This window comes from Larus michahellis, chromosome 2 (genome assembly GCF_964199755.1).
Source record: "Larus michahellis chromosome 2, bLarMic1.1, whole genome shotgun sequence".
Classification (NCBI taxonomy): Eukaryota; Metazoa; Chordata; class Aves; order Charadriiformes; family Laridae; genus Larus; species Larus michahellis.
In genome coordinates, this window is record NC_133897.1 from 114,017,203 (window position 1) to 114,040,887 (window position 23,685).

Genomic DNA, 23,685 nt, shown 5'->3' on the forward strand with positions numbered 1-23,685 from the left:
TGGGACGGGGGTGGAATTTTCTGTCGAAGCCAACTCGAATACCTGGCACCTGGGCCTGGACCTTTTCATCCCAACCGCCTGTGCTTGTTCAAATTCCAAGCAAAGGGAAAAATGGCATTAGCAGAAGTAGTGTCATAAATCACGTGAAGGAAAATGACCAGGGTGAGCGTTGCTCGCCGTAATTTTTGAGGAAATGTCCACCTCTCCAAGCACTGAGGACCTAGAGTTCACACAATCCTAAATTTTTCAGCAGCCGCTGGCAGCAGGGTGACTTCCAGAGGTAGAAGGATTCATGCTTTTAACTGATGTTTGCAGTATACGCAGTATTCTTCTGAACATCAGAGGTGCGGGCCGCCAAAGCTAGTAGATAGTTGAGAAAATGTGGTCCCGTTTTTCTTGGTTCTCGGTACTGTTTGTAGGCTAAGGAAATTCCACAAGGGAATGTCAAATTGGGCTGTACACTTAGGAAACCGTTGCGATACAGGAATGATTTTCTCAAGAGCTAATTTTCTTGAAGAATCAAGAGACAGGTCGACAGTAAGGCTATGTTGTCAGGAACAAAAAACCAAAAAACAAATGAACCAGTACTAGTTTAACATTTTTAACTGTCACTAATTTTCATCACCAGCAGTATTGACAGTTATTCAAAACAATCAGCAGGGTCTAAACCTTTAAAAAAAGCACCTTAACAAATCAATTCCAACACTTCTTGTGCGTTACTCTCGCCCTACCCTCTTCTTATTGATTATCTGTAATGCTATAATTAGGTAGTTGAAGGGACAATCCATCACTGAGAACGAAATAATCTGGCAAGTAAAGCAGCATAACAAGATAACCTTTCTGTTTTGAGTTGAGGTTTTTTTCCACTTAGGTCCTTCCTCTAGAATTATAATGTTCTCCAAAGTCAGGCACTTGCTGTGACCCATCTGTAACTCATAGATCTTCGAGATTGCTCGGCTCTTCCTAAATTGTGCAGACCACTAAGTATGTTGTAGACTGTTCCCCCACGTTCATTATCGGTCATTAGAATAGCCTCAGTTTCACACACTATTTATGTCCTACCAACTCACTTTCAAACAAGGTAATTCAGATGAATTTAGGTTGACCGCTGTGTTTCTGTACCTGCACATAGATATTCAGCAACATCAACATTCATTTTCAGTCCCTCATTAAATGAACTGAACTGTGAATACCAGGCTTCAATTGCGTGGCCTTGAGTGGTTTGCATCTCTTTTGCAGCAGAAGAGCTTTTTCCTGATTAGTCAACAGCTGTAGAGAACCCACATACATGAGGTGAATTCCTTTGGGCCTCCAGTCTGTCATGTTTAGCAGTCTGTCAAAAGCCACTGCCACTCTTCCATTTTATTCATCTCTGGCTATCTGGTGGGGCCATTTTAGCAAGCTTGCATAGATTTTTCAGATTGGCTAGTTTGTGGCATCCAAACTTTTCTTTCAGCATCTGTTTTCAGCTTTCCCACACTGACATGTATAGTCAACTACCAAGTATCATAAAATCATAGAATATCTCAAGCTGGCAGGGACCCATAAGGATCACCAAGTCCAACTCCCTGCTCCTCTCAGGACTACCTAAAACTTAACAATATGACTAAGAGCCTCATCCAGATGCTGCTTGGTGCTGTGGCCACTTCCCTGGGGAGCCTGTTCCAGTGACTGACCACCCTCTCAGTGAAGAACCTTTTCCGGATGTCCAATCTGAACTTCTTCTGATGCAACTTCATTCCATTTCCTTGTGTCCTATCGCTGGTCGCCAGAGAGAGGAGATCAGCACCTCCACCTCCACTGCCCCCCTTGAGGAAGTTGCAGACTGCGATGTGGTCAGCCCTCAGCCTTGTTCTCTGCAAGCTGAATAAACCAAGTGACCTCAGCTGCTCCCTGTAAGTCTTGCCTTTGAGGCCTTTCACCGTCTTGGTTGCCCTCCTCTGGACACAATAGTTCGATGTCCTTATATTGAGGCCCCCAAAACCGCACACAGTACTGAAGGTGGGGCCGCACCAGTGCAGTGTAGAGTGGGACAATCACCTCCCTCATCTGGCCAGCTGTGCTGTGCTTGATGCACCCCAGGACACGGTTGGCCCTTTTGGCTGCCAGGGCACACTGTTGACTCACATTCATCTTGCCATCAAGTAGAGCAATAGGTCCTTGTTTGTCAAGACCAAACCACAAATCTCAGGCAGAATAAGAAGCATCTGGACAGCCTGCAGTACTGCAGAAATTAGTTTGTTATATCCCCAACTATTTCACTCCAAACAGAACAAGCATTTTTATTGCAGCTTCCCCCCCGCCCCGCAATAGCTGGGCTTGGATTTTCTTTAGAAAACAGAAAATACTGTCAGTAGCTGCTGGTGGGAAGTTTTTCAAATAGACCTTCAAAATGGTATTCTTAATTTTGCTGCTTTATATCAGTAGTATCATTCATTGCAGGAATGTAATTCCTTTTCCAAGAAATTACAGGCTATCAGGCCCAGTCAGCATGAGTTCATGAAAGGCAGGTCCTGCTTGACAAACCTGATCTCCTTCAGTGACAAAGTGACCTGCCTGGTGGATGAGGGAAAGGCTGTGGATATTGTTTACCTGGACTTTAGTAAGGCCTTTGATACAGTTTCCCACAGCATCCTCCTGGAGAAACTGGCTGCTCATGGCTTGGATGGGAATACTCTATACTGGGTTAAAAACCGGCTGGAGGGCTGGGCCCAGAAAGTGGTGAAGAATGGAGTTAAATCCAGTTGGCAGCTGGTCACGAGTGGTGTTTCCCAGGGCTTGGTATTGGGGCCAGTTCTCTTTAATATCTTTATCAATGATCTGCACGAGGGGATCGAGTGCACCCTCAGCAAGTTTGCAGATGACACCAGGTTAGGTGGGAGTGTCGACCTGCTTGAGGGTAAAAAGGCTTTGCAGAGGGATCTGTTCAGGCTGGATCAATGGGCCGAGGCCAATGGTTAAACCAATGAAGTTTAACAAGGCCAAGTGTGACCCAAGATCCTGCACTTGGGTCACAAGAGCCTCACGCAGTGCTACAGCCATAGGGAAGAGTGGCTGGGGAGCTGCCTGGCAGAAAAGGACCTGGGGGTGTTGGTCAACTGCTTGTATCAGGAGCAGTGTGGTGAGTAGGACTAGGGGAGTGATTGTACCCCTGTACTGGGCACTGGTGAGGCCCTACTTTGAGTATTGTGTCCAGTTTTGGGCGCCTCACCACAAAAAAGACATTGAGGTGCTGGAGCGTGTCCAGAGAAGGGCAACGAAGCTGGTGAGGGGTCTGGAGCACAAGTCTTATGAGGAGCGGCTGAGGGAGCTGGCGTTGTTCAGCCTGGAGAAAAGGAGGCTAAGGGGAGACCTTATCGCTCTCTACAACTACCTGAAAGGACGCTGTAGCAAGGTGGGGGTCGGACTCTTCTCCCGAGTAACAGGCGATAGGACAAGAGGAAACAGCCTCAAGTTGTGCCAGGGGAGGTTTATATTGGATATTAGAAAACGTTTTTACACTGAAAGGGTTATTAAGCATTGGAACAGGCCAGGGAAGTAGTTGAGGCACCATCCCTGGAGGTATTTAAAAGATGGGTAGGCATAACGCTTAAAGATATGGTTTAGTGATGGGTTTTGTCGGAGTTAGGTTGATGGTTGGACTAGATGATCTGAAAGGTTCATTCCGACTTAGGCAATTCTATGATTCTATGATTCTATGAATTGGATATGCCACAGTATTAGTTTCCTAGTATTACTTGCCATCTCTGGATGAGCTGATAGTATTTTAATCTCTCTGGCTGTGAGAGCTTGGAGGGGCTGATGCCTTCATCTAGATTTCTTCCTCTCTTACCCATGCCAGAAAGTGATCATTAGAGGAAGACTCATTATCAAAAACATGGAAAATGTGTTCTTTGGTTGAGCTGGGGAGAGATCATGTTTCAGACCTGGAGATGACATTTAAGAATTGTAAAGTATGATCTATGGCATAAACAAATTATTCTGAATTAAGATTAAATACCATTTTAATGAGTTGCGTTCATCTCAGATGAGTTTGTTTAACTTTTTTTAAAGTTTTAAAACACTATTTGATTTCAGAGATTGAAGGGACTGAGCTGCACAGATGAATCAATTTGATTGAGGGCACAATTTTTTTAAACCAAAGTACTGTTACCATTCATAATAGGAATACTCTTATAAAGAGGTTTATATTGGTATGGTTTATATACTTTCCCTAAGTGGGAGCCTGTATGTATGATGTATTAAGTGTATGTGCATCAGTAGAACCATACCTACACAAGAAGGATGTACGGGTATTACTATATGAAAAAGTTTTGGTAAAGCTGTACAACTTTTATGGATACCCTGGCCTACATTTCAACTCATTTATGTACACAAATAAAAGATCAACATGGAAAAAAAAAACAATCAAAAACTAGCTCCAAAAGCAGAGAAAGAGATGGGATTTTGATTTCTTCGTAATTGTTTGGTGAAAAATAATCAATGTGCTGGTAGGTAGTATAGTCTGAGTTGCAGTGTTTTCATTCTACATTAAATTGGTATTGGCCAGCAGAAAAAAGCTCGGGACAAAGCTCACAGAATCGCTACAGCAGCGTGGTTGAAACAGCAAAAGAGCTTCTGACCTCTTAAAAAGCAAAGAAACAAAAGAAAAAAAAAAGTCCCCAAGCCTCTTGTTTTATTAATAAGCAGATGTATGGAAAAAAGGGCTATTTTAATACATTTTCAAGCTGTGTTCTAAGGGCAAATCAGAGTTAATATTTCCATCCCTCCTCTGTATCCCAGACACTCTTAGGGCAGCTGGTGCATGTGTTTATGCTTAGAAATGTGAAAGGAGACTTACTTTAATGTGATGAGCTGTTTCGAGATGTCACTTTTTGTTTGTTTCCACTGTACAGCCTTTAGTACATATCCCCTATATGCTGTCTGTCATGCCCTATGCCTAAACTCTTTATTTTCCTGCAGTTTCTTTTGCCTTCCACTATGTCTCGTACTCATCTAGATTTGATCCAGGTTGAATTTATTTCAAGAGAAATATTTAAAAGAAAATACATGAAGTATTCTTTTGGAGAGAGGCGAGAGCAGGGTTGATTGGCTAGGCCACGTCTGTCAAACCCAGTCTCTCTAAGCCTAAAGGATATTGATGGAATATTGACAGACTGGTCATCGTTCCAGTGGAAGCAACTCTTGCTACTCAATTGAGTACAGCGGTATAGTTAATTTAAATGTCCCTCTAATCAATCTTTCTCACAGTCTGTTCTGCAGTACTTACACGATATCATCTGAACTATGTTACTTTTATAATTAATTTCTCTTTTCAGTACACATCTAAAGGGATACCATTGTGCTCATATTACAGATGGGAAACTGAGGCCCTGATATTTTTGGCTGTATATTGTTTTCGACTGGTGCGAAAAATTTTAGATGGTTATTTTATGTGTTAAGTCTTGAGGACTTCCATTCAAAAACTGGTTGGAATTTGCTGTTTTGGAAAGGGTGGCAAAATAGTTTTAAAGACAATGGCAGTGAAAATGAACACAAGACAGGGACTGCGAGCTTACATGCGCACGCTGCCAGAGTAGTCTAAAAGCAGGATTTTAAAGCTTGTGCTGTAGTACATTGGAAAAGTTATAACACCTCTGAAGAGTAACCCAAGAAATAGTAGTCTCGGGCTACCCTGCAAGAAATGCTAAACGCAGGGGTATAGCTAACATCTCTCTTGCCCACAGAGTTCAAATTTATATACAGCTTCTTCAAGGTGTGTAGCAGAATGCAGATTCTCCCTCTCAGATTAATATCCTAAGACAATCTTTTCTCAAATATAAATGAACTCAGTGGCTTCTGTTAGCTTCATTTATCCTTTCTCTACTTTATAAATTTGTGAAAAGATATCAACACTCTGGATATATATGCAACTTTTTTTCTTTGGTGGAAATAAACAATTACCATTTTTCCCCTGTTTTCAGGAACGTCATCAACTCTGAATATTCTCCTCTCTTCTATTTCAGGGTGGGCAACTGCGATTACCATGTAAATTTTAGATATACTTTCTAAACTGTTTTTATTCTGAGCAATAACCCCCTTTTTAATATGGTTGTTCCTTTCCAGACTGTAATAGTTTTATTTACTCTATGAGTAGATGGAAAGAACCTTTTTCCTAGGCCATCAGAACCCATTCTGGGATTTGAAAGGATAGCAATTTTGAGTGATACCACACCCTGTTTTAATTCCTTAATATCTTTTTTTTTCCCTTGAAAATTTAATATTAGCATTATAGCATCCATATTGTTCTCATTTTTGACAAATTCCATACACCCATGAGATATTTATCATCCAGTATCAACACGTCAGAGTGAGTATGATTAAAGAAGAAAACAAACAAAAATTAGAAAAAGTCCTACTGTAAACAGCTCAGCAAATTCTTTATTGTATTATTGATTTTAAGCAGGTCTCCTCATTGATTTTGGTGGGGAGTTTGGTTAAAAATCAATAGGATGATATGTCCTCCTGATTGTACCTTCAAATTTGTACAAAGATAATAAAAGGATTTTATGTGAGGGAGGGACTTTTTACAAGTACCATTAGTGTGAGAGTTAATGGGCTGTATTCTGATCGCTGTCACTGTAAGTTTTTCTTTGGCACATCATGCAGATCATGCATGTAGCGAACAGGCTGTACGCATGTAATGCATACCTTTCTTCGTGCAGGAGGGAACAGCTTTCCACATCTTCCTGGGATCCTGTAGATGATTTCTACATATGCAGACACCCTTGGGAGAACTGGAAGGAAATAAGCAGGAGAAACAAGCACTCAGCCCTCAACTTTTAACAAATTTGGAGATGCAAACACCTAATACCTTTTAGCTATCGCCATGGATTTGTGTGGTCTGACACAGGAGCTCTGGACTGTTCTGTGAAGGCAAGCAGCTCCCTATCCCCAGTGACAGGGTCTCTTAGAATTATATTTTGCTGAATTCCTTGCTTCACTGAAAATTATTATCACAAAGGAGCAACATCTTACTCATCATTGACTTCAGGGGGAGTGCTTCATAGCTACACAGAGGCTTCAGACTTGGCTTTAGTTCTTTAGTCATATTTTACATTCAGCTTTCCAGTTCTGTGTTTGTTTTAAAAGTAACGGGAGATTCATTGTAAAAAAAGATGGCAATTTTGAAAGCTTTAGTACATGTATAAGACATATGAAATTCACTCCATCCATCCATCCATCCATCCATCCATCCATCCATCCATCCATCCATCCAGGTAAAGCTGGCTTACTCCAGGTGAACTGTGGGATGTAGGGAGGTAGAAGAGAGAAGTTCAGCCATGGGCAGTAAGTGGTGTGGATGGCTGCTGCAGCTTCTGCTTTCCAGTGTTTGAAGCAATTCCCACTCTTCTCTCAGTACACCCATGTCGTGGCCTTTCGTGATACCCAAAATGCAAACAGAGACTGTGTTCATTGAATTCTATGGAAACAAAATGGTGCATACTTTTTTTTTTTTAATTGAAATTTCCAACAAAGTTCAGAAGAACAATAAAAAAATGTACAGAGTGGTTTTGCTGGTGCAAGCATATTTACCACAGTCCTGTTTCTAGCAATGCTTCAAGTAGTCTTAGATATAATATATTAGCTACTGAAGTGACAAACTCAGTAGAAAGCAAAAAATAAATCCTGCAGATAAATGGATCTACAAACAAATTCTTGGAATAAAATTAAAGCTAATGATCCAATAATCTTTGACTACTGTAATATGATAAAACATGAAACATACCTTCAAGGTATGTGATATTATGGGCCTCAGGTTGTTATAATAAGCTTAACTGACCAAATTTGCTCCTTACTTTTTACTCCTTGGCTTTTCCTAGCAATTCCAGAGAGCATTTGTTGGATAGCTTTCATATTTTTGATTAAACAGAAATAAACTCTGAGGTTTGATAATAAATATTGCTAATTATTATTATTAACTTGGAGGCCTTGAATTTAAAATTGAAGGGTTACAATTAGATGAAGGCATTAAAGTACTTTATTCACTATCAAGAATAGCATATTTTTTTTAAAATGTGGAGTCTTTATATGGGCTCCATTGTAACTACTGGCTTTTCAAAACTCAGGAGTTTGTTTCCTTCCTTGCGTTTGGTGTGAAATACTAAAGGATTATTTTCCTCCAGAGGAAGACCTAGATCTCAGAGCAAGTCAGAAATTAAATGTTTTCTCCCCTGTGCAAACACACGTACACACACCTGCTTGTGCGTGCACACACATAAAGCATATGAAAACTAATACTTCCTTTTAGTTCATTGAATGTTTCTTTAAAGAACTTGGAATTATTAAGAACTTGAACTGTTCATGCATTTCAAGACCACTAGGTGCTGCCTATTCACTGCAGCAAACCTTACAGTCTCTTATAGTAAGTGAGAGGAAATATGTGAATATGTGAATTATTCATAGTTTCAAACTGAATCTGAGGCATTTTGCGTCCCAAGGTAATCTGAACGACTGAGAATAAAGCTAAAAATATGTTAGAGGCTTTATGTTGTGTAATTAAGAGAAGTATTTCCTCGACCACTCAGTTTTGAGCCCTCAATTACTGACACGGTGAATAAAAGCTATCAAGAAAATCCTGCAAGAAGCCTTTCCAGTGTTTTAAGAAAGGAAAACACAAAAAGCCCTCTCATATTCTGGTCTGACTGGCATAGGAGTGATTTACTGTCAGGCGATTAGTGAAAATTGAAAAATGTAATTAAGGTTAGCTTAAAAATTTCTAATCTCACTTTAGCTCTGATGCTCATTATTGTCTTAAATGTAACATCTATTGTTTTTTAAATAACACGTGAAGAGCTGGGTTCTTACAGTTAACACTCAATCCTTCCTAATATATTTCATTACCTGCTAATTCTGTACATGCAACTGCAGATTAAGGACAGACAGGAATAGGAGAAGAAAGTTTTTCTGCATGCTTATGATAGAAAGAAATAATACAAATCTCTAGCTTTAAGCAAGCCTATCCATGATAGTTGTAAATATGTTTAAGAGTGACATGCCAACAGCAATCACAACACGTGAGTCACCTGTCCACCGGCAAGTGGAAGCTCCTGGCTGCACGAAATGGCTTGGAAACCTGTGCTTAACAAAACTGCGTTCGTATCTTCTAGAAGACGCACTGGTTTGAAAAGAAATACGGGACAACAAAAGAGAAGTAAAGGGCATGGATAGTGTGTCTATATTAGCATATTATGATAAACGAAACATTGAAATAAAATGTGCAGTATGCAGAATGGAGGGTTATTGCTGGTACGTGTGTTTGATACCACTGTTCTCTTCTAATGAAGAAGAGATGACATTTCATTCTTTCTTTGACTCAAATAGACCATTTTTTTCAGTGGGAAGAATAACAGAGGTGGAAACTATTGTTGAAAGGCAAACGGAGCATTATCAAAAGTTTTTGCAAAGATTTAGGTAAAAAATTGCAAGAGAACAGTTGTTTCTCCATGTCAGTAAAATGACCTTAAGAGTGAAGCTGTACTCACATTGTTTTCAAGGTTTGGAAAAAAACAATAACGCTCAAAGAAATAACAAAATACAGTAATTTAGTAGCCTCAGTGAAGAGATAAATCACATCTGTATAGTGTCTCTGAATACCTCACGTAAAGGTTGTCTTAAGGGAATATGTAGTCAGGTGACAGAATGCCGAAGGGAGCAGGCTAATGGGAAGAGCATGGGTAAGATTCTGAAGCAAAGTTTAGAAACTGTAAAACCCGACATGTTCAGCTTTTGGTTTCCCCTCTCTTTAATTGCAAGGTGCAAATTATATCCACAATGATGTTATGATCCAGAAAATGTGACATAGATCAAAACACACTCCATTTATCAGGGGGAAATCCGAAATCCGTTGGAGCTAATGGGAGGTTATTTTTTTCCCCTCTAATTTCAGTATAGCAAGGCCTCATCCATCAGTGCTTTGGCTGTTCTTTCACATTAGGCACTGGCTAAGAAGTGCAGGCTGCTACCAGTTGTGTGGAACAGGCATGACATTCCCATCCATGTTTCCGAAACCCTTGTTTTTCACAGCCATTGCAAGGTTCGGGGCCATACAGTCACGGTGTTCTCTGCTGCAGATGTTCTCTCCTTTCGCTGAGCGAGAGACTTGGCATCAACTGTTCACACTGGCAGCGTTGTGTGATGTTTATATAAATATGGTCCAAAGAAAAATTGTTATGTACTGGAGGTGGGAATAGTCTAGCTCATCTGGGCCATGTCACTACATTTTTGTAGTGCGCATTTTGTTTCCCAGCAGTAAAAAAGAGCATGATCTGGGGAAGAGTCTAATTGCATCATTCCCTTCTTCAGGAGATCTGCCAGAAAAACAGCTTTAAATCGTGTCTGGGGTACTGAAAAGGTACCGGTTGCAGAGCCTGCCCCAATGAACAGTGACCAGCTGTGTGGTGTCAAAGCTTTAAATTCCAAATTCCTTAAAACCCATCAGCTTTTTAAGAGTCTTATTTTCAGTTACACACGACAAACTTGACCAAAGGACCTGCTTAGTGAATGTCACTGTTCAGAGATTAGCGTGTAAATGCCAGGCTTGTGTCTGATCACACAGCTGCCCAAGTTACAAGGTGTAGACCTTTACTTGTAGTGAAGCTGGCTTCTTTATGACAGTGATGACGAGATCACCATAACAAACATCTCATTTTCTGGGTAGAACAGACCATTTACTCTACCTAAGCAAGGTAGAAAGGAGAATATCCAGTAGCATCTTCTAAAATGAAACATTTATATCAATAATTCATGTGCTGTTAAAATTCTTCTTGAAATGATATTAAATAGCACTAATTTTCAAATTATCTTGAAAACCTGAAGACATTCCAGCAAGGATTTCCAGCGTTGTTCTAGAGAAAGTGAAGGAAACTCAGGGATCTACTTATTTGCTTAAATTCTGTACAAAGTAACAAAACTGCTGATTTTGTTAAAAATAAAATTATAAATGTAAACTGTCAATCCACATAATTTCATGGAAGGTAGATCTTTGTTTTTAAACAAACTCATCATGGTTATTTTATAGTGAACTCTGGATCTGATGGAACAAGGGCGGTTGCATTGATACAGTAGCGTTGGATTTCTCCAGTGGGTTTGATATAATACTGCACATTCTGAATAAAAGATGTGATTCATGTGGGACAGCGTGCACAGCATATAGATTTAAAACTGGATTACTGAGAGGCCTTGTAATGCAACTGATACCAGGCTGACAGAGCTGGCTGTCTCCAGCAGGTTGCAAAGGGGTCATTAAAGTACTTCAACACTCCTTTTAAAATCAATTGTGTAGATGATGATGCAGAATCTTTGCCTGGATGGTTAAAAGATGACATAAAGATCGACCAGGAAGCAGATAATGAATACAAGTCACTTTACAGAGAGGACTTAGTTGCCTAATTAAATGCAATTACCCAGTCCAAAGAACTGTGATTCAGAAGAGCCACATCTATAACCAGGAGTCATTACAGGGCGAAGCAAAATCTGAGCCAGCACTGAGTGCTCTTCAGCAGGGCTACTTTGTCTTGGCGCATGTTGTTTTCTCTATGCTGTCCTTCATTTTCAAATTAACTCTTTAGGGGCCACCTCAGGTCTGTCTTTATTGCATTGGCTTGCTTACCCTGTCTTGGTAGATGAGTGACTCAAAGAAGAGTTGAAAGTTCACTGTAGGTGTCCATCTCAAAAGCAAACATTAATGCTAGGTTTTAGGAAGAAGGAGCAAAGGGAAACAGCAAAGCGACTTTGCCAGTGCACATATCAATAGTAACAGCGTTACTAGAATACTGTCTTCATTTTTCACAGCTACGCTTCTAGAAGGATGTGGAGATATGGTTGAAGGATACAGAGCAACGTCATGATAAGTGAGGTCTGTGGCTATCTCTGCTTGGATTATTGGCTGCTAACTTCTAAAGAAAGCACAATGCATTTTCACTGGTGGTCTGTGTTCATAACTTCACTTGAGTGAACCGTTCATTGCTTGGTTAGAAAAAGTCCAAGCTAAAAGTACTCAGCATTGTTCTGAGAGAATCTCTCTGCTCTCCAGTTCATGTCGTGAAGCAGTTTCTCTTCAGGGTTCACCCCACTGTTGTTCCTCTTCCTTGAGCTTTCCCTTTCCCAATTGACTCTTAAATGGTCCTTATCTTGTGACGTTCTTTTTATGAAAGCCTATTGCCCACCCAGAACAAATATTAGACAAGATGAGCAAAGGAGATAATAAATAAGTCCTGCAGAGGCAACTGCATATTACTGTGCTTTTTAAAATTTAAACCTGAAATTTTTAGAGAAGATGTTAATCGTTGTGTACTATTCTAAAGGCCCTCTATAATTACCTTTTCCTTTTCACTGACTTCACTGATAGCAGAGGGTGGACCAGCAATGATCTTTGGCTACACAGCACTTTCTTCCTTTCAATGAAAGGACAATAGATAATTATAGCTTATTAATGGACAAGAGAACAGTTACATACATACCGGAAAGATGTTAGCATCTTATTCAAAGCTGCAGAGGGAAAACTTTCAATACATAGAGACATTTTGTTTTATGGAAAGACTTGGTTTTTGTTTTTCCTCTAAACACTGGTTCTTCAGAGGCTCAGTAACATTTTGCACACTGTATTATTTTTGTTATTTAGCATTGTGTGAGGATTTGCGTCTTATGGAAAGGGAAATCTACCAAAATTCAAAGCAGTTTCTGAATTGTTTTATTGACTCTAGTTCAGATGGGTCTATTTTTTTCAGTTAGCTACAGATTTGAAAATGGGAATTTTAAGTGCGATGTAAAACACCCCTGTCACTGGAAAAGTCTCGCAATCTGCAAGCATCCCAAATGACATTTCAATTTGTGCTTTTGCTATTTTTAAAGATCATTTTTTTCATGTAACGCCAGTAACAACAGGTATTATTTGAATTTAAATGGTTTCCAGAATATTTAATAAGTCTTGTGGCTGCAAAAAACTATATATATCACATCGATAAAGCTAGACCACCTGCCTCCTGCCTTGATCAATACATCAGTTGTTAGGGGAGGGATGACTCTGTGCTGTAAATTGTAGTTATTTGTTTGCACTCCAAACCATTTCAATTCTTTTTTTTCTTTTTTTTAAAAAAGCAAAGAGAAATATGTCCTCTTCCCCAGTCCCTAACAAATATTGCTATGACTCAGAAGTGCAATTTGAGATTAGGTTATTTCCATTTCAAAAGGAGCTTTCAGAAGAGCGGATACACAGAAGATGCAAAACCACCAGGGTCTTTGTGGACCATAATTTCTGAACTGTAATAGACTTTTTTTTACTATTTATTGTTAATAAGGTGCACCACAAGATGGCTCTCTAACAACAAAAATAGTCAAAAAATCCAGAGCTGGTTCTAAAAATAGTTGGTTGAGCTCTGTCTGGGAGCAAGTTCTCTGGCACAGACCTGTGTGCGGTGCTGTTGAAGCTGAGGAGAAACAGTTTAACCATCCTGACAATACCAAATGAATCACAGGGTTTTTTCTTGGTGTTATTTGCTTGCAGGAAGCAACTAGGATATAATAGCCCTTGCTTAAAGGTTGAACAGTAAATAGCCGTGCCCACCTGTGACAAGTTAAGAGTGTGTTTGTTGAGTGGATGCTGAGTGCAACATCACAAGAGTTCAATGGCACTTTTAGCAGAAGAATAATTTCAAAACAATTTCTATCCAATTTTTAGTGAAAAAAGTGAAGCGTTTGTTCTTATTTTGTACTATTTTGTTCTCTACTGTCCTTTTGAAAGGAAGGTAAGCATGTTCCAAACTTCCATTTATTTACAAAAGTGATGTACATACCTATTACTTGACCAATGTACAGGTTTGCTTGTTGGAAACAAACATTTCCATGCATGCAAAAGTGTAGGGGGAGAATATGCGTGTGGAAAATATGTACCCAATAAAAGTATCAACCATAACTTTTGTGCAGTAATAGTCTTAAACAGGTACAGTCAGAAGTGACTACTAGGAAGGGCCATCTCCCCAGCATTATGCACTGACTTTGCTAGAGATGAAGCACCAAACTTTTGTATTTTTATCCTTCATCTTACAGGTTATTGTCAAAAAGCAGAACTTCCCTGCCTGTAGCAAAGGGTAAAACAAACTTTAGTTTTTTTAAAGGCACCGTCTATTTTTGGGGAGACATTGGGTAGGTCATTCATGCCCTGGGCACCCAAAAGGCAAAGAGACTAATTTAACTTGACGCCTCAAGTGCAGTTGAACTCCCCTTGGAGCTTAAGTGCAAATTTAACAGCGCAGTGGAAGAAACAGGATCAGCTTCTAAGACAGAGTCCCCCATTCTTGCTGAGCAGACCAGGACACATGGAACCAAGAGGAGAAAGTCAGAAACTGTCTTTAGCTGCTCCTCGTCTGTCAGTCAGGGCTGCTAGCTGCACTTCAGGAATTGCCCGCATGAGCAGTTCTGTTCCGTGTGAGGACAAAAATCAAACAGATTAGGTTAAATTCACCTGTTTGAATTTTCCCCTCGATGGAGCAAAGAGCCCTTGTAGTCAGTTACCAGCTCTCAGCTAAGACTTATACACTATCCAATTCGTAGCAAGGCAAAATAACAGATTAGTTTCAACTATCTTCAGCAGCTTGTTAAGATAACATGTCCTGAAATGAAGTGCTCCCATAGCCAGGCATAGCAGAGACGTGATGCTAGAATCTCTTTTTCCTTCTCTCTCAGCTGCTTGTGGCTGCCTCAGTCCCGGTACCTGACTGCGGAAAGGCTTAGGGAGTACTAATAAATCAAAGGCAGGCACGGATTTGATGTGTTAGTGGGTTTGCTGTGACTGGAGTTGGGATAGAGAGCTTAGCCACAACCTATTGTTATTATGGTTCTGATAGAGACCACTTCACAGAGGCTTGTGGTGCTGGTAATGAAATATAAGAGGATTACTGTTTTGGACAGAGATTTATATCTAGTCTTCCCAGCTTTAATAAGAAATGGCCCTAAGCCGCATAAAATGGGATCTAGACTTTCCTAAAGTTTAGTGATGTTCTGAATGGGGACTTTGGTTTAGAGAAAGTATTTATAAACTTACAGATCCTGAAATGTTTACTCTCTGAGGCTCCTTAGCCCTCTCTACAGTTCCCTGTGGAGCAGTCCAGCAAAATTACTGTGATAAAAGTTCTGCCTTGCAGTTCCTCAGCCCTAACCCTGTCCAGGTTTCTCATAAAGGGCTCTTGTTGCCGAGCTGGCCTCTTTTGCTACTGCCCTTCAGGTAAATCATCTTTCACAGGGGTGAGCTAAGGTTACAGACAATGCTAGCAGAGTTCTCCTAATTTGTTATAATGTGACCGTTGTTTGATTGCCCATATGAAATCGTGGGATGGACTGTGTCTGTTGACTGACATCAAGTGAAATGATGTATTAGACACTCAAATGACTGGATTAAACTGGAAATCATGGCTGATTCCTTCCCTACTAATCTTATCACACCCTGATCACTCTCTCCATTGAAACAGTAACCTCTAGTTTCAATCTGTTGCAAAACTTAATCTGATTCATATGGCCCATTTTAGGTGGTACTGGAACAAAAAATTAACCCTAGATCTGCAGGATGGACCAGGCAGATTATATCAATTGTTACAAAATCACAGAACAGTTCAGGTTAGAAGGGGCCAGCTGGTCCAACACCACTGCTCAAGCAGTGCCACCTGGAACAGGTTGCCCGGGACCATGTCCAGTCAGGCTTTGAATAGCTCCACAGATGTAGACTCCACAACCTCTCTGGGCAACCTGCTCCAGTGTTTGGCCACCCTCAGAGTAAAAAAGTGTTTTCTTCTGTTCAGATGGAATTTTATGTGTTTTAATTTGTATCCTTTGCCTCTTGTCCTGTCACTGGGCAGTGACAGGAGCCTGGCTCTGTCTTCTTCATAAATTATTTGTATAAATATCCCCCTGAGCTTTCCTTGAGGCTGAGCAGTCCCAGCTCTCTCAGCCTTTCCTCATGAAAGAAGCCGCAGTCCCTTCATCATCTTAATGGCCCTTAGCTGGACTTGCTCCAGTATGTCCATATGTCTTGTACTGGGGAGCCCAGAAGTGGCCTCATAATTCCAGGTGTGGTCTCACCAGCGCTGAATACATAGGAGGGATAACCTTACTCCCTGGCAACACCCCTCCTGATGCATCCCAGATACTGTTGGCCTTTTTTTGACACAGGGGTGCAGTGCTGGCTCATGGTCAGCTTGTTATCCAACAGGAACCCAAAGTCTTGTCACAGATGCTTTCCAACCAGTTGCCCCCAGTGTGTGCTGCTGCCTGGGATTCTTCCCCATACGTCAATTCTGCATTTCCCCTTGTTGAACTTTATGAGATTCCTCTCCACCCAGTTCTCCTGTCAAAGTCCCTCAACAGTGGCACAACCATCTGATGTATCAGCCACTCCTTCCTGTTTTGTGTTATCTGTGAACTTGATGAGGGTGCAACTCTGTCCCATTGTTGAGGTCATTAATGAATATTTTGAACAATATTGGCCCCAGTATTGGGCCCTGTGACTTGTGCCACTAGTGCCTTGCTTCCAAATGGACTCTCAGGCACAGATACCCACCCTCTGGTCCTGGTCATTCAGCTAGCTTTTAATCCACCTCACTGTCCACTTTTCTAACCTGTGTTTTGTCAGCTTGTCTATGGTAATGTTACAGGAGTTGATGTCAAAGGCTTTACTAAAGTCAAGGTAAACAGTGTCCACTGCTGTCCCCTTGTCCACCAAGCTAGTCATATCATTTTAGAAGGCTATCAGGTTGGTCAAGCGTGTTCTCCCCTTCATAAATCCTTGCAGACTACTCTCCATCACCTTCTTATCCTTCATGTATTTGGAAATGCTTTACAGGAAGATTTTCTCCATCACCTTCCCAGAGACTGAGGTGGGCCTGACTGGCCTGTAGTTCTCTGGATCTTTGTTCTTGATACCTTTAAATTGTTGTAACCCATGATTTGAGTTGCATGTTAGAGGAATTAATACAACAGGAACCACCTGAACCGATGGAGAACAAGCCTTACAAGACGCAGTACAAGTGTGGCAGTGACCTCTCTTGAGCTGGCTTTGGTGCCCAATAACTCCATACGACACACCACCTCTCCTGTCCTGAGTGACCACCGTAAGAGATAGAATCAGAATTCGTGGACTGTATCAACACAATGGACACTTTGTGGACATTTGTGGACATTTATGGACATTTTACAGACATTTCACAGGGGTGGTCCATCGACTAAGGGAATGATATCTATGTATCAAAGGATGAGAAAGGGAGTGGTGGTTAATGAGGATGTATTGAATAGGGTGGGACCTGACGTGGCATAAATAGTATAGAATAAGGGGTGGAGAATGTGCTGGTTTTGGCTGGGGTAGAGTTAATTTTCATCATAGTAGCTAGTATGGGGCTATGTTTTGGATTTGTGCTGGAAACAGTGTTGATGTTTTAATTAGGGGATGTTTAATTATTGCTGAGCAATGCTTACATGGAATCACCCCACCAGTGAGTAGGGTGGGGGTGCACAAGATACTGGGGGAGGGCACAGCTGGGACAGCTGACCCCAATGGACCAAAGGGATATTCTATACATATGACATCATGCTCAGCATATGAAGCTGGGGGAAGAAGAAAGAAGGGGGAGGATGTTCGGGGGGGTGGTGCTTGTCTTCCCAAGTAACTGTTACACATGATGGAGCCCTGCTTTCCTGGAGACGGCTGAACACCCGCCTGCCGATAGGAAGTGGTGATTGAATTCCTTGTTTTGCTTTGCTTGCGTGCACGGGTTTTGCTTTGCTTATTAAACTGTCTTTATCTCAACCTACAAGTTTTCTCACTTTTACCATTCTGATTGTCTCCCCCATCCCACTGCGGGGAGTAAGTGAGCAGCTGCGCAGTGCTTAGTTGCTGGCTGGGGTTAAACCACGACAAAACAATGTTTTTTTAAATATATAAAGTATAAGGATAAAGAACATGATAAATATGGTACATTTGTTGTTCCATTTATTTCTGTTTAACAATTTGTTATTGAAACTTAAAACAACGAAAGTGACTTGGCCAGTCAGAACATGCAATCTGCTGTATTGCTCTTTGGCAAGGGATGTTTTGGGTTGCACAGGACAAATTGTCATTACAGTTGGTGTATAATGGAGACGACTGGAAAAAGATACAACACAGTAGAAATCTCAAGATCTTGCTCTAGGTTAAAATTCACAAATCTTTGCAGATTTAAATGAAGGAAAAATCTCTTTAGAAAATTGCTTTATGATTAAACTATAGAATATTAATAATGAAAACAGTAGCAATGTCTTGTAAATACAAGTGTAACAGTATACTCTGTGCATGCTTAAAACTTAGCAAGTGGAGTGCATTCTGTATAAATGAGAATTAAACACAACAAATTTCATCTGTGGTGTTCAAATGTATCAGTGCTATATTGTGAAATTTACAGTCTCAGATTCAAGTAATGATATTTGAAAGTCTTAAGTGATAAAGCACAGAACAGTGCCTTGTACAGAACACAGAATTTGCATCAACATGGACTCAGTAAGTAAAGCTACCATAGGAAACCACAGGAAGGAAAATTATGGAGATGGCCTCATTGCCTTCGGAGACAATGTGGGGACGGGAGGGGCAGATACCTGCTTGAGAAAAATACTCACTTCTTAAAAAAAACATCTATTGACTGAGTCAGCAGTGAATAATATTCTCAGGATATTAAAGCATCGGCCAATGTATTTCATCTGTGAGATCTGTATCATTAATCTATACATGCCCCCAGTGTGATACTAGGTTATGTAGGTGCATGTGGCTTATCAAAGTGTGTAATATTTTCTTAGATCTGTCAGTATCGGGGAAGAAGTCACACCGCTAATCAGCATTAGAAGTGGCAACATTTTTTTCCCCCCTCCGTGTGGGGAGTTTATGTTCCTAAACAGCTGACAGAGCACCAGAGACCTTGTTTTTCTTACTGTTAAAGCTGCAGAGTGCCACTAGCACATGCCCAATTTTAACTGAAAGGTGTAATTCAAAGCTAATGTTGATGAAGATGTTCGCTCAAGGGATACCCCAAATGGACAATTTGACATCCCAGTGCTTGTGCAGCTGGGCCTGTACAAGGAACATTGGAACCAAGGGTGCCTGTACATCCCCACATGCCCGAGCCTGATCAGCCATTAGGACTGCTAATTTTCAGTTAGGAGTTGAAATACCGAAGGTTGGGCTGCCAACACACCATCGAGCCACCAAGCTGCACATTCCAAGAAGATGCACGTCGGCATCAGACTGCTCTCAAGGGAGTAGCACTGGAATGGGCAGTGCCCTCCTGGTTTTCTCTTGCACTCATCTATGCTAGAAGAAATAAAAGTTTAGCCCTGAGGGGGACTGCCAATATCACTTTGAAGAATATATATCAAAAGCCAAGAGGCTGTAGCACCAAATCCCAAAGTGTATCTCCTGAGAAAGAACAAATGTTTTCTGCTATACACCATGAATTCCTCATCTGTGAAAGAGCTGCAGGTGTAAGAGCTGAGGTTCAGAATTCCCAGGCTTTATCCTGCTTTGCCACACAATATTTTGTGTGTTGAGAACAATTGTTTTCCTATCAGTAGATATAAGGACAGGTATATGTAGTGTTTTATACCTGCCTTGAATGTCTTAAAGCTGTTCCTGGCACCTTGTACTGGGTATGTCAGGAAGAACATCTTTGTCTGTTTCTCTGTGTTGTGCCAAGGTTTTTAGATGTTCTTTTAAAATCAGTGCTCTATCAAAATCTATTCAGTACGATTAATGCCTTGGAGGTGCTTTCTAGTGAGGATGTAGCTATTAGCAGAGGCAGCAATAGGTAGGTTGAAAAAAATATGAAAAATCTCTAGCAACAATATCTTTCAGGCTTGTGTGCTACCAGATACACTGGTAGCAGGTCTTCCAGGGTCAGTCCTCTAAGCGTGAGGGTGCACGAGTTCCTTAATACAGATAAACAGTCTGCAGCAGCACTAATTCCCTGGAAGGAGTTACTCACATGTCTTGGTGTGTACAGGACTCGGCAGTTCTGTGTTTGCATTGTGCAATTACAGATGTTGAATTGAATGGTGTTTAAGCAGTTAAATTCTCGCATGAAAGAGATACCATAGCGCTATAGTAGATGTCTCTGCGTTGGTCCAAAGCAGTGTTTTCTACAAAATTCTGCACTAAATTACAATAATAATACTTTATTTGCTTAATGTCAAGCTATCATCAATCCCATGCAAATTGTTAGCTTTGCAACAAAACACCATGTAATTGTCACTACAATCTTAAGCCTCAGCAGTCTTGATTTTCAAAATACTAGTTCATCAATAAACCATTGTAAAGCCTTTAAGCTCCAACAGGAATGCAGTAAGGAAGCTCTTTTCATCTGTGATGTCAATAAGCTGAGGTGAGACAAGAAACTAGATTCATCAAAGTGACAAGTGGATATATATATTTTAACCGTAATGAATAAATGACATCCCTATTAATGATTTATCTCCTTTCAACTTTAACAAACAGTTCTAGTGATAATGACTAAATTTTTTTTTGCATTAGGAAAGTAAACTGACACATACCTAACATAGTCAAATAGAGCCTAGTTCGATATTCATAAATGCTGGCTTTGTATATGGAACGCAAGTTGGTAATTACAACCAGAACTATTCATTTCCTTTTTTAAAAGTAGGTACCTGGGAATGCCATTTAGTCATTACTCAGAATTACTTGTTATCTTTGATGAACTTAGTCTGTGCTTTCATCTGGTACCAGACTGCATGCTAATGCCAATCAAGAGTGTAAATATGCAAAGAAAAAAAAATATTTGGATACGAATTTTAAATACGCTTGGCCTCATTTTCATTCTGTTCCCATTGAATCAGAGGCTGCGGTGGCAGCACCCTCTTCAAAAATGCTACCACTGGGCCAAGAGGGGATATCACTGGGCTTAGAGAAATCCATCTCTATTCTTGTGACAAGAAATGCACTGTAAATGGGCATTTTTCCTATCCCTCAGTCCATTCCATTTGTTCCTATTCTTATACCAATTTCGAGTCACTCACCCGTACCCTGCCCATTAGAGCTGGTTAGTACGTGCTGTTCATTTATCATACGGGAAATAGGCTGCTTCACCGGTCAGATGTTTTACAGGAAGGTATCTGTTCCAGTGAGGCTTTTTCTGAAGGCTTGAAAAGCGAGGGAGAGAGCCCGTGTTCCAGGGCAGCCCCACGATCTGAAAACTGAAAACCGTCACTTTGGCACAGCTCTGTTTTGTGCAAACAACAGAAACAGGTTATTTTTGTCCTAGGACAGAATAAAGAAAATCACAGCAGCAACAATAAATGTCACAACCCAAAGAGCTGCCACAAAACAGAAATGTCATCCTCTGGTCAACTTTTGGAGACATTTAGTTCGGAGATCTAACTCAGCGTCTAAGACACACACACACACACAAAAAGATGATGTAGCTGTTTTTCTGCAATTGGCTCCTATTTTTTTTCACATCCATATAGTTAAAATATCTGTTTTAAGCTTTCCCGTAGTCTCTGTCATCATACCCTTTAGTTACTGCAGAGGAAATTTTGAAACACAAATGCTCAATAATAATAATAATAATAATAATAAAACAGCAATAACAATAAATAAGAATGTCAGGGAGGCAATTACTCCTATTTTTGCCTTTGAAACGCTGTCCCACTGAATCATTAAACTTCACCATGTTCTCTAACCTCATTACATTTATCTGTAGGGAGATTAATGCTCTTTTGTAGTTACGGGTCATTCTTCAAAACGCTGGTTTCTTCCTGTTTTCTGTTCTTTTTTCTCAAGATGCCCCTACTCCATGGCGATGCTGGTTAGTACATTAACTCTTCACCTCTGAAGAGCTGCATGAAACATTTTAGCCTTTCACACTTGTCCCTTATATTTACTAGTCATAAACCACAGCATAGTGACCAGAAAAGCAGGAGGAAACATAGAGCAGGGCTGGAGCAGGAGGCACGGCACAAGCTCGGAGAGGGGTGATGTTAATACAGCTGTGAGGGACAAAATTTTTAAATTTCAACCTAGTTACACCTGAGTTAGACTGTCAGCACTGAGGTCAATGTGTTGTATCAGCTACACCCAGGCGAAATCAGGACTTCACATTTTTCTGCTGCTTGCAGGTTCAGTGTCTCATTCTAGCAAGACTATAAGAGCTCTCTCCCCACCTTTGGAGATCAGACAGTAACCTTGAAGGATAGCTATTTCCATAAAATATGTTGCAAATACTGGATTTCTGAACACAGGCTTCTGTTAACATATTTCTTCTATTTCAATAAAAGCACATTAAAAAAAAGATGGTTATTTGGAATTGTCACGCATTAGAGTGAATACAAATACACTCTTATAAATGAATAAAATACTAAAGCTTCTTATGTTAGGATCTGTCACTCAGTCTCAGTGGAACTTTATCTTCTTCATAAAGGCTTAAATTTTCTACTGAAATAAATATAAATCAGCACCTCATTCTAAGTCATACCAAAATGGTGGTTTGCTTTGTTTTTCTTGACAAAAATCAGATGGGATCCAGTTGACAAGCTTGCGGTAAATGCCTTAGTGGTCAGACTAATCACCTTTAATCATTTCAAGCCCTGAGCCATTATTCTGACATAAAAAGGGGAAATCCAGGCATTGCTGTCTGCACCTTCCTGAGAAAAACTCTGTCTTTGGGCACAAAGCCCAGTGGAGGCCATGGCCTAGGAAAGAGGAGCCAGAGGGAATAATAAAATAAGTTCGGCTAGCCTGGAAATGTTCTTTGTCCTTGCAAGGACCCTCACAAGGCTCAGGAGGATGCTGCTGTTGCCCTTCAGACATGCATTAACCTAACCGGGGAGGTGCAGGGCAAGCGGACGGATAAAGGGTAGATGGTGCCTCCTGTCATGGTGTGTGACGGGCTGTGCAATTAAGCAGAGCGGTGCTATTCAGGAGCTTCAGAAAGAAAGTTTTGAGAACCTGGCTGGCAGGAAGAAGCGAGTGTGTTGTTTGTGATGGCTCGCTCCCAGGAAGAGGGCTCTCAATCTCTTTCCCAATGGGGATCTTTTACAGAAAGTCGTAGCAAGCATCAGGCCAGGCATCAGCCAGTTCTGTGGTGTCCTCAGATTTCAGAAATAGTGTGTATAGGCCGTTTTGTTATTTACACTGAAAATCACAGCTTCCTACCAGAGACTGGAGAGGTTAAATGAGATTTGTTAGCATCTCTGGAATTCCTGCTGAGCTGAGGTCCATGGTCTGCAGGCAGGTGTTGATAGTGTCTTTCTATGACAAGCGGTCAGCGCACAGAAATCAAAATGGTTGTTCAAATGGTTGTTCAGCGTGAATGTGATTTGCAACCACAGACTCTGCAGTACGTATGAACCATCACTGGTCGTGTCATACTAAGATGTAGAGGAAAACTTCCTTTGGGGAAAAAAAACCTGTTAACAGAGCTTTTCAAGTGAAGTTTCTGCCCTTTTGCCCAGCTTCTTTCAGTTATTGTAAGAATTGCAAAATACATGTATTTGCTTCTCCCCCTCCCTCCCTCCCTCTTTCAGCTCTCCCCTCTCCCTGCTCCTCGAGCTCTGCCAGGCTCTAGCTGCTGTACCTGAGGTGATCTTGGAGCTGACTGGTTCCCAACAACATCTAGGAAAAAA